This window comes from Oratosquilla oratoria, chromosome 12, assembly GCF_046742065.1.
Source record: "Oratosquilla oratoria isolate Oo_2021 chromosome 12, ASM4674206v1, whole genome shotgun sequence".
Classification (NCBI taxonomy): domain Eukaryota; kingdom Metazoa; phylum Arthropoda; class Malacostraca; order Stomatopoda; family Squillidae; genus Oratosquilla; species Oratosquilla oratoria.
In genome coordinates this window covers 50,034,190-50,046,880 of record NC_134788.1, presented here as the reverse complement: position 1 = coordinate 50,046,880, position 12,691 = coordinate 50,034,190, and the positions used below count along the sequence as shown (strand labels likewise).

The following is a 12,691-nucleotide window of genomic DNA, read 5'->3' as shown; positions in this document are numbered from 1 at the left end:
AAAACAACTGATAGTTTCAGCGCTTACTACATGGTTGCTAAGTCTATTCCATTCGTCAACCACCCTATTAGTAAACCAATTCTTCCCTATTCCCTTCTTAAATCTACATTTGTCCAGTTTAAATCCATTACTGCAAGTCCTGCCCTGTTTTAATATGATGACCTTGTTTGCATCACCCTTGTTAAAGCCTTTGATTCACTTGAACACCTCTTTCCAAAGCATCTTTTTATAAAATTATACTTCAAAAACTCGCCTCGCATCCATGGTCGTCTTAGCCTTCCTCACCTTGCACTTTGCTTCCACTCTCTTCCGTGCCAGGACCAATAGTGAGTACTAGTTTGTGGTGGTTCTGCAAAATAGACAGTGGAGCTGCCTATTTTTGAAACTCATCGACCTCCTCACCTTAGTCCGATGGTGCATCCCAAAGGCTGGCACTGGGTCCAAGGTATCTGAAAATAATCAGCTGCACTACTGCCCCTCTTGTACTACATTCAGCTGGTGAAAAAAAAACAGTCCCATGCTAATACTAAGCAGACAACAGCTCAAAGTGCCGAGGGCTCATTGCCAGCTTTTTTTAAACACTGGGTTAACAGTGTTTTTTTTTTTTTTTTTTTTTTTTTTTTTTTTTTTTTTTTGAGAGAGAGAGAGAGAGAGAGAGAGAGAGATTTACATGACAATCATTATCAATTATTGTGTCCCTATCATGGTGGGTGGGTCACCAATTTAATGAAGCAGCTTTGCTCTGGATGTACTGTGTCTTGCGACACTGCCTCTGACCCAGGGCAGTGGACAAGATGTAGGGATGACCTGTCATCCTGTAGGTGTCAAGATGAGAGGGAGGGATGGATGGGAGTGGAGTATGTTGGGGATGGAATGGGTGGGAGTGGATTTTATGCCTTTGTTTTTTGGCTACCTCCCATGTAAGGGGGAAAGAGCCTTAGATATATGTATGTATATACATTCATGCCTTCCTAATTTTGACCATCTTGCAAGGCCACCATGAACAGGTATTCATCATTGGTCCTTTTATCAACAGTAACAACTTGTAATCTTTTAGATCACTGGTTCTCAGTGCATGGTCCACAGGCCCATCAGGAGCAAGTGGAGTTCTTAAGGCAAAACCTAATGATAGTGGATGCCTTATGATTCTCTTCAATATTGAGTCAGTCTTCTCCAGAAGGCTGAAAAAACCGGCAACCCACAGGTCCGAGACATGTGAAGAACCAGATGATAACATAGGAATTAAGCTCACCACCTTCCTTTAGAGTTGATACAGTGGGAGGGATGTTAGAGAGGATTATCTCCCACACTGTCCCCCCAAAACCTGTCAGCACCCTGATCTTCAGAGTGGATCCAAAATATCTCTTCGTCTCCGTACAAGAAGGATAGATGACTCATGACTGCTCTCCACCTCTTCCTCTTCTTCTTTTTCTTCTTCCTCCTCTTCCTCCTCCTCTTCTTCCACTTCTTCCACTACTCCTTTTCCTCTTCCTCCTGTGCTGCTGCTGCTGCCACCGCTGCTGCTGCTACAAAACAATAATAATAATTGTTATTAGTATTATTACCTTGCACATACTCTTCCAAACTCTATGACAATAGATATAAGGTTTATGACAGTATCTTGAGACGTCCATGAAAATATCGATAGAAAAATGAATTAACAGATAAAAAAAAAAATAGAATGTCAAGCAGTAATCAAAGGACTTCTTAGCTGGCGGAGAATGCAGAGTGTATCAGACCAATCATCTACTGAGGACTAGAAGACTGTACAACAGAATCCCCAAAGGAACAACATTTATACCAACACTGTTTTACTTATTTACATTTATTTGTTTGAAAGTAATAAAAAGATGTTTTGGAAAGAAATTAAGAGAGGAAGAGGAGGTGAATCAAGTAGAGAAGAAAAGGTAGAAGGTGCAGATGGAGAGATGATAATGGAGAAGGCAGTGAGAGGAAGGTGGGCAGAGTATTTTAGGGAGTTGCTAAATGTGAAGGAGGATAGGGAGGGAAAGGTAATTGCAGTGGGAAGCACAATGAAAATGAGAGTGATGAGTGAGGAAAATGAAGGAGAAATAGGGAAGGATGAAGTGAAAGCAGCTGTTAAGATGATGAGAGCAGGTAAGGCACCTGGGTTGGATGGATGCCATGCAGAATGTCTGAAGGAGGTACAGTTATGGTGGACTGGATGCTGAGGTTATTTAATGTTTGTTTAAGAGAGGGTAGAGTGCCGGAGGACTGGAGGAGTGCCTGTATTGTTCCACTTTACAAGGGAAAGGGGGACAAATGTGAGTGTAGTAGTTTCAGAGGGATCAGCTTGTTGAGTGTAGTTGGGAAGGCTTATGGGAGAGTCTTGATTGAGAGGATTATGAGAGGAAGAGAGGGAGTAATTGGTAAGGAACAGTGTGGGTTTAGGACAGGTAGGGGTTGTGTAGATCAGATTTTTGTGGTAAGACAGATATGTGAGAAAGCTATAGGAAAAGGTAAGGATGTTTTTTTGGCTTTTATGGATCTGGAAAAGGCGTACGACAGGGTAGACAGGCTTTAAGGCACTGTGGGAGGTACTGCAGATATATGGGATAGAAGGAAAGCTTTTAAGAGCAGTCAAGAGTTTCAACGAGAGTAGTAGAGCTTGTGTCAGGATTAGAAATGGAGAGAGTGAATGGTTTGAGGTATAGGTGGGACTTCATCAGGGATGTGTTATATCGCCCTGGCTGTTCAATCTTTACATGGATGGGGTGGTGAGAGAGGCGAATGCAAGGGTGGTGGGTCAGGGGTTGGAGATGGTTAAAAAAAATGGAGAGAAGTGGCAGGTGAGCCAGCTGTTGTTTGCTGATGACACTACACTTGTAGCAGGATCATAGGAGGGATTGAGGAAGTTAGTGACAGAGTTTGAGAAGGTGTGTGAAAGAAGGAAGCTGAAGATAAATGTGGGTAAAAGTAAGGTGATGAGATGTACAAGGGGAGAGAGTGACAGCAGGCTGGAAGTGAGCATAAAGGGTGAAAGACTGGAGGAAGTGAATAGTTTTAGATACTTGGGTGCGAATGTGGCAGGAAAGGGAGGAGTCGGGTGGAGGTAGGATGTAGATTGAGAGAAGCAAGTAAATGTCTTGGTGGATTAAAAAGTGTAATGAGAAATAGACATTTGGGAATGGATGCTAAGAGGAGGTTATACGAAGGAGTGATTGTGCCAACAGCACTGTACGGGGCAGAAATATGGAACATAAGAGAAGAAGAGAGGAGGAGTTTGAATGTGTTTGAGATGAAATGTCTGAGAGTATGATAGGGATTACTAGGCTAGATAGGGTGAGAAATGAGGAGGTGAGGAGGAGAACAGGGGTGGAAAGGGAGCTGGGAGATAGAGTGGATGAAAGAGTATTGGGATGGATTGGACACATGGAAAGAATGAGTGAATAAAGATACGTAAAAGAAGTGTGGAAGGCAGAGGTGGAAGGAGTGAATATGAGGGGGTGTCCTAGGATGAGATGGATGGATGGGGTGAAAGGGGCATTAGAAAATAGAGGAAGGATGGGAGAGGACAGAAGTTAAGGGTGAATGGAGAAGGGTTGTGTATGAATGATGCTGTGATGCATGAGGGGGAGTGGGTGGGGGATGGGGGGGGTGAGGAAGTATGAATGAGAAAAATTTGATGCAGCCCTAAGGGATTTCTCCCCATCTCCTTTTCTGCATGAGGGGATGGAGAGGGGAGGGTCACTGAATTGATGAAGCGGCCTTGCTGTGGATGTGCTGTGTCTTGCGACACTGCTTCTGACTCAGGGCAGTGGACAAGATACAGGGATGACCTGTCATCCAGGAAGTGCCAAGATAAGAGGGAGGGTGGAGGGGAGTGGAATATATAGGAAATGGAATGGGTGGGAGTGGTTTCTATGCCTTTTTCTTTTTGACTACCCCCCATGTAAGGGGGAAAAAGCCTTTGGTATATGTATGTATTATTTGTTTGTTTATTATTCCTTGCTTGATTTTCATTTTAGTTTTATGTCAGTTTATTATTATTTACTATTTACCTGTTTGTTTACTATTTAACCATACCTATGCATTTATTTATTTTATTTATTATTATTCATATTAATATAATGTTTATCATTATTGATTTTTTCCCCCACGTCCGACCTGGTTATGGACCAAAAGGTCACCTGTCGGCATGGTCTGCCTTTGTAATCCTTTGTAACATGATCTTGATCACAACATCAAACCTCTTGCATATACTGGTGACCTAACAATAGTAGCCTAGCACCCTATAAGATAGCAGCCAAATCATACAAATTTACGCCCATCAGCTAGAGCCCTGGCTGACACAAAACAGAAGTCTGCATCCCCTTAGAATCTGTCAAGTGACATTGCTTACCTCTGGCTACCTGGTTATAGTGCCATGAATCTAAGATGATTTCAATGGTGAGATTAGATTGTCCACTTCTCCCATTGGGAATAAACCTGAAAATAATTGGCCACACATGTAATATATACACAACCTTTATCCAGGATCTCACAGTGAAGGCTAACAAGGAACTGAACATAGAATGTGTGCAAGACTTGGACAGGAAAAAACAAAACAAAAAATTTGATTGTACATAAACAATTCATAAAGACTATTTAAAACTATTCATCCACAGCATGGTGTCCAACAGTAAAAGAAACAAAGACAACTAACAAGCAACACAAATAAAGCTTTCATATTAACTTGCTGCACTAAATATCAGTAGATTTTCTACTCATGAAGCAGCAAATGAAGATCACAGGCACATGGTTCTCTGCAGTAGATCTCAGATTCATTCACCTCGCATGTTACACAGCCTATCAAATGCAACATGAAAACAAATCCAACAGTATTCCACTAAAAAATTTACAGTAACAACCATCAGCATCCCACAACATGTTCTTAAAGAGATGCATGCAAACATGTTACACACAGGCTATCAAATGGAACAAGAAAACAAATCCAACAGTATTCTGCTCAAAAATATACAATAACTACCATCAGCATCACACAATATGTTCTTACAGAGATACATACAAGCACTCCATAATGAAAAAGATTACATTGAAGACCCATATAAAATCTCAAATATCCATCTAAAGCAACTCAGCTTGTGCCCAAATGCAATAAAGGCCTTAGCTGATACACTCAGCCACTTCTGATTGTACAAGAAATTCTAACAGTCTGGGGAAGAGCACATATAGTACCCATATTAACACTTTACAAACCTTGAGAATAAACACCATCCCATAGACTAGTCTCATTATTATTGGAAAGACTTATAGCAAAGAAAAACTTACCTACCCACCTCTCCTAATCAACATGGTTTTGAGGCGAGCCATTCCATCAACACAGTTCTCGCAATCACACATAAAGATATTAAGAGACATGGCACCAAACACTTCCGGGATTTTCTCTTCACTCCAGTGAATGAGAATGTTCACAGACCTTGAATTAGTCTTCTTGGGATAAGTGAAATTTGTGTGATGGCATTTCGCCCCAATTTTTCACTCAGCACCACACACGGTAGTACAGCGTTTCCTCAATTTTGATTTAATGACACGCATCAACTAGCTTCCTAAGTTTACGTACTTGCCTCCTTCAGAGCAGTTCTCTGATCAACTCCTTTGTAGGTGCCACAGTAACAATGCAATATGACAAAAACTACTAATAAATGTGAAAAATTCCATGGTTGTGGAGCAAGATGTACCAGATCATGCTTATCAGCGCAGTAAAGCGGTGACTGGTGCTTTGCCTTGTGTCAGGTGCTGTAATGTCATATTACTCCCAATACTTATCAATAATATTTCACCCACAAGAGATGTCTGAGAAGTATGATGGGGGTTACTAGGCTAGATAGAGTGAGAAATGAGGTGGTGAGGAGGAGAACAGGGGTGGAAAGGGAGTTGGGAGATAGGGTTGATGAAAGAGTATTAGAATGGTTTGGACACATGGAAAGAATGAGTGAAGAAAGACTAGTAAAAGAGGTATGGAAGGCAGATGTGGGGGGAGTGAAAGTGAGGGGACGTCCTAGGATGAGGTGGATGGATGGGGTGAAGGGGGCTTTGGGGAAGAGGGGAATGTCTGTTGAGGAAGGACAGAAGACAGGGGTGAATGGAGAATGGTTGTATATGGATGATGATGTGATGCATGAGGTGGAATGGGGGGTGAGGTAGTATGTGTAAGCAAAATTTGATGCAGCCCGAAGGGATTTCTCCCCGTCTTTTCCTTTTATGCATGGGGGGACAGAGAGGGGAGTTGCTGATTTAATGAAGCGGCCTTGCTGTGGATGTGCTGTGTCTTGCAACACTGCTTCTGACCCAGGGCAGTGGACAAGGTGCAGGGATGACCTGTCATCCAGGATGGGAGGAAGGGAGGGAAGAAGGTGGAGGGGAGTGGAGTATGTGGGGATGGTATGGGTGGGAGTGGATTTTATGCCTTTGTTTTTTGTTTTTTGGCTACCTCCCTTGTAAGGGGGAAAAAGCCTTTGGTATATGTATGTATTTTTTTATTGGTTGATTTTTTTTTCTTTCTTTTTCTTTTTCTTCCTCTATAAGTATATGGCACTTTGAGTAAAGTAGGAAAGGGATTTGGGAATCTTTGTTATGGATGATTTCTCACCCAAAAAAGTATGTTAGAATAATGAAACACATTTAAGCACTTTAAAGTGAAGCATTTCACTATGTTAATAAAGATGAAAAAAATTAAATTCTCAACCATCTCAGAATGTGCAATAATGATGTGGCTTTCATACAAAGGCTGATTTAAGAAAAAAAAAATGAATACAATTAATAGCAGTTAAAATTATCTCCAGCTTGGCTGACAGAACAAAGGAAGATGGACCGACCTGAGGAACAAGAAAAGGGGTGTCAGGACCCTGTTGTGCATGAGGCTAACCATGCTGTAGCCAAGGGGCCCAGAAGGGATATAGGAGATTTGACAGGTGAAAAAATTTATATGTACCATACATACAATAATAATAATAATTATAATACATATACCAAAGGCTTTTTCCTCCTTACAAGGGAGGTATCCAAAAAATATAGGCAAAAAAACCACTCCCACTCATTCCATCCCCAACATACTCCACTCCCATCCTGGCTCCTCCTGGATGATGGGTCATCCCTACATCTCGCCCAGTCCCCTGGGTCAGAAGCAGTGTCACAAGACACAGCACATCCACAGCAAGACTGCATCATCAAATCAGTGACCCCCCTCTCCGTCCCATCATGCAGAAATGTAGAAGATGGGGAGAAATCCCTTTGGGCTGCATCAAAATTTTATCACCCATACTCCATCACCCCCCTTCCCACACCCACTCCCCCTCATGCATCACAGCATCATCCATACACAACCATTCTCCATTCACCCCTGTCGTCTGTCTTCTCCTGTCCCTCCTTGACAGACATTCCCCTCCTTCCCAATTCCCCTTTCACCCCATCCCTCCATCTCATCCTAGGATGCCCCCTCATCTTCACTCCTTTTACCTCTGCCTTCCACACCTCTTTTAATAATTTTTCTTCACTCATTCTCTCCATGTGTCCAAACCATCCCAATATTTTTTCATCAACCCTGTCTCCCAACTCCCTTTCCACCTCCTGTTCTCCTCCCCACCTTGTTTCTCACTCTCTCAGGCACCTCATCTCAGATGCATTCAAACTTCTATTCTGTATTGTTTTGTGTTTCTGCCCCATACAGTGCTATTGGCACAATGACTCCTTCATATAATCACCTCTTACCACCCATTCCCAAATGTTTATTTATCATTACATTTTTAATCCCCCAAGGCATTTACTCGCTTCTCTCAATCTACATTCTACCTCCATTTCCACTCCTCCATTGCCCGCCACATTCACATCCAGGTATCAAAAACTATCCATTTCCTCCAGTCTTTCTCCCTTAATACTCACTTCCAATTTCTTGGCATCCTCTCCCATTGTATATCTCATGACCTTTTGCCCACATTTATCTTCAACTTCTTTCGTACACCTTCCCAAACTCTGTCACTAACTTCCTCAATCCCTCCTCTGATCCTGCTACAAGTGCAGTGTTGTCAGCAAACAACTGGCTTATCTCCCACTTTTCTCCATTTTCTTTAACCATCTTCAATCCCCAACCCATTACCCTTGCATCTCTTGCACCACCCTATCCATGTATAAATTGAACAGCCAAGGCAACATAATATATCCCTGGCAAAGGCCCACCGTTACCTCAAACCACTCACTCTCTCCATTTCTGATTTGAATACAAACTCTACTACTCTTGTAAAACCTCTTGACTGCCCTTAAAAGCTTTGATCCTATCCCATATATCTGCAATACCTTCCACAGTGCCTTTCTGTCTACCCTGTCATAAGCCTTTTCCAAATCCATAAAGGCCCAAAAAACATCCTTACCTTTTCCTAGAGCTTTGTCATATATCTTACCACCACAAAAATCTGATCTACACAACCCCTACTTGTCCTAAACCCACACTGTTCTTCACCAATTACTCACTCTGTTCCTCTCCTAATCCTCTCAATCAAGACTCTCCCATAAGCCTTCCCAACTACACTCAACAAGCTGATCCCTCTGAAACTACTACACTCACACTTGTCCCCTTTTCCCTTGTAAAGTAGAACTATACAGGTGCTCTTCCAGTCCTCCAGTCCTCAGGCACTCTACCCTCTCTTAAGCAAACATTAAATAGCCTCACTGGCCAGTCCATATCATCATCACTGTCTTTTTTTTTTTTTTTTTTTTTTTTTCTCTCCTTATTTCCTCCATTTTCCTCACTCATCATGGTCATTTTCTTAGTGCTTCCCATTGCAACTACCTTTCCCTCCCTATCCTCCTTCACATTTAGCAACTCCCTAAAATACTCTGCCCATCTTCCTCTTACTGTTGTATCTTCCATTATCATCTCTCCATCTGCACCTTTTCTTTTCTACTAGATTTGCCTCCTTTTCCTCTCTTAATTTCTCTCCATTTTTTTTTTTTCAAATTTTCTGTCATACTCTTACCCCATTTCATATCTGCTCTCCTCTTTGCCTCCTTTATCTTATGCTTTACTTCTCTATTCTTTGTACTTCCCATATGATTCTCTCATCCTATATTGTAACCAATCTGTGAATGCTTGCCTTTCTTCTACACTCTTCTTTGCTTCCTCATCACACTACTCACTACCCTTTCTTCTATTTCCTCCTGTCCTCCTTTTTCTATACACCATCTTTGCACACCTTATGACTCCCTCCTTGAACCATCCCCATTCCTCCTCCACTCCTAGTTCTGTTATCCCTCGTTCCCTCCCACTCCTCTCTCATCTTCTCTTTGTGCTCCTCCTTTTCTTTCTCATTTAATCTGTTCACTTTAAGCACCTCCCTACCTTCTGTCCTCCTTGTTCTCTATCTTCCATTCTCAATTTACCTTCCACCAGAAAATGATCTGATATTTCCCCACCCTTAGAACATGTACATCCTTAACTCTTCCTACTATTCTCCTGGTTACCACTATATAGTCCATCAATGCTCTATCTACCACCCTTCTATCCACCACCCTCACCCATGTGTACTTACCCTTGACTTTCTTCCTAAACGCTGTATTTGCTATAATCAACTCTCTAGACATCACCATCAACTCTCCACTACAATTTTTTCCTGGAACTCCACACCTACCTACCACTCTGTCAAAAATAAATAGAATAAATAAAATATGAAGGCAAGGCTCATGCAGAATTAAAAAAGAAAGAAAAAAAAAATATAAATATATATATATATATATATATATATATATATATATGATATGAAATAGCCCAAAATAGAAAAAAAAAATAAAAAATCCATAGATTAGTTTAAAGCTAGATTTGATGGAAACAGATTGAATCCCATGATTATAGTTTTTACCAGTACATTAGTTTAGTAAATACACAAAGATTGTACAAAGGAAGTAAACTTTGTTTTAACACTGATAAGACAAATCTCAATATGCAAGGCAAAACTTATTTCTAATTTAAACCAACAAACATTTCACCAAAGCCCACAAACTTTGGTCATAATACATGGATTAGTATTCAGAAGTGTGACTTTTCTCTGACAGTGGGTCATACATTTCATTTTATGAACATGTTATAGTACTTAATTCACCTGGACTTTGAAATTTCTGTCGCATTTAATATTACTTGTAGGCTACACACACACAGAATCATGAAAGGCATAGAAATCCTTGACAGAGAAGACTTATTAAAGTGGGATAAAAGAACAACAAGGGGGCATGAAAAGAAACTAAAAATGGGTAGTTATAGAAGAGATCTAAAAAAAGAAAAAAAAAAAAGTTTCACACAGTGGTGGATGCCTGGAACAAATTAGATGTAACATTAGTGTGTGCTAACACCATACAAGAATTTAAGAACAAACTAGATGTTGCGAGATACAATGACGGTCACCACAGGCATAGCTCCCCTTCCTGTATAGTACAACTAGGTAAATACACATAAAATCATGAAAGTTAGGTATGATAATTGGAGAACAAGAGACAAGATTCCATTGTGTTGCTCCTTTCCTCTGTACTACAATTAGTAAATACACCAAAGGCCCTTTTCCCTGTGTGGCTGATTTGAAGCAACACGCCCACTTATACACAGCCAAAATCCATTAAACACCCTGCCTCAGCAGCACTAGGATGAAGGATTGTCCATACTCCTCATCACACTGCTTAGGTCAGGGTAATGTAGTGAGGGTCAGCTTTTTCACACCTGTCCTCATCCACTCAAAATAGTTCATGAAGCAGATGAGAAGAACATTTGTTCTGTGTAAGTCTTGCCTTTTTCTATTCACAATATCCATTCACTCTAATCGTTTGCACTCTTTGGGTCTACATACATATACCAAAGGCTTTTTCCCCCCTTACAAGGGAGGTAGCCAAAAGACAAAGGCATAGAAACCACTCCCACCCTTTCCATACCCTCATACTCCACTCCCATCCACCCCCTTCCCTCCCTCTTATCTTAGCTTAGCTCCTAGGGAAACAGATTGCTTTTGCTTTCTTCCCAGTTTGACAGACATACATTCCAGGTGCATCCAAAGCTCCACTTCACTCCCTCCAATTACCTTGTTCTTGGTCTTCCTCTCAACCTCACTCCATCCACTCCTGGTTTCCACACTCTTTGCCAGTCTTTCCTCGTTCATTCTTTCCATATATCCAAACCATCTTAGTACTCTGATCTGCTCTATTTGACAATTCCTTTTCTGTACCACACATCCACATTTCTCACACCATTCTATTTTATAACACCAATGATATTTCTCAAACTTTTCATCTCAAAAATGTTCAGTTTCTTCCTCACAGCCTCATATGTATTACGAGTCTCTAGTTTATACAGCACCATAATGAGCAATGCGCCCCATATAGACCCTAAAGTATCAATTTCATGCTACTTTGCAATAACAACATGCAGCCAATACCCCAGACGGGGTACATGAGTTAGCCCTGGATTCTGTGAACTGGTTTGATCATGTCTTCTGTGTTTATCATTACTCAGAGTAAAAGAGAATGAGTAATACAGGAGTGACTTTATATTTTATAATGAGAGTAGTGTGTTGCATCATACATATGGCTGCTGATGCTGTGCTAGAGAATTTGAATTGTACTGAGGTGATTAAATTCTAAGTTTCTGCCCCACACAATACCGTTGGCACAATCACCACTTTGCATCTATTCCCAGTTGTCTATTTCTCATAACACTTTTTAATCCCCCCAAGGCATTTATTTGCTTCTCTCAATCTAGAATTTACCTCCACCTCCATGACCTCCCTTTCCTGTCACATACGACCCCAAATACTGTACCTAAAACTATCCACTTCCTCTGGCCTCTCCTTTTAGACTTACTTCCATCCCACTGCCATCCTCTACCCTTGTACATTGCAACACCTTGCTTTTACCCACTTTTACTTTCAAATTTCTCCTATTGCACACCTTCCTGAACTCCGTCACTAACTCCCTTAATCCCTCCTCTGACCCTGCCACAAGTACAGTGTCATCAGCAAACAACAACTGGCTCACCTCCCCACTTTTTTCCATTTTCATTAACAATTTCCAATCCCCTGCCCATTGCCCTTGCCTTTACCTCCTGCACCACCCTGTACATGTACACTTGAAAACAAATTGAAAATGATTAAATGCTTAATGAGTGTGAAGAAATGTGGCTTTCCAGACAGATTTATAAGTACCTGGAACAACCTAGAAGGTGATTAGCCCAAACTGGACCCATACATGAATTTAGATCTTAGTTATGAATCAGAGAATAAAGCAATGCAGCCCAAATTGGAACCATACTTGAGTTGAGTTTGAAACTAGGTATAATCATTGGAGAGTAGAGACAGGAATGATTGTTGCTTCATACCTTTATACTACAACCAAGCAAGTACACCTTCACACAATCTGGTCTTTACATTTATCTCATAATAACTATTTCCCATATTTGTCATTCCACCACCCTCAACTCCCCCCCTCATTTTTTTATGTATTTATTATTTTAATTATTATTATCATTTATTTGTTTTATTGTTATTATTACATACATACATATACCAAGGCTTTTTCCCCCTTACAAGGGAGGTAGCCAAAAAGGGGAAGGCATAAAATCATTTCCACCCATTCCATCCCTGAATACACTCCACACCCCTCCACCCTCCCTCTTATCTGTGCACCTCCTGGATGATGGGTC

At 41.0% G+C, this 12,691-nt stretch overlaps 1 protein-coding gene across 1 annotated transcript in view; it reads left to right on the top strand.

The window, feature by feature from the left end:
- Positions 1 to 12,691, top strand: part of woc (zinc finger protein without children) — a 118,377-nt gene that overhangs the window by 77,269 nt on the left and 28,417 nt on the right. The window lies entirely within an intron of this gene.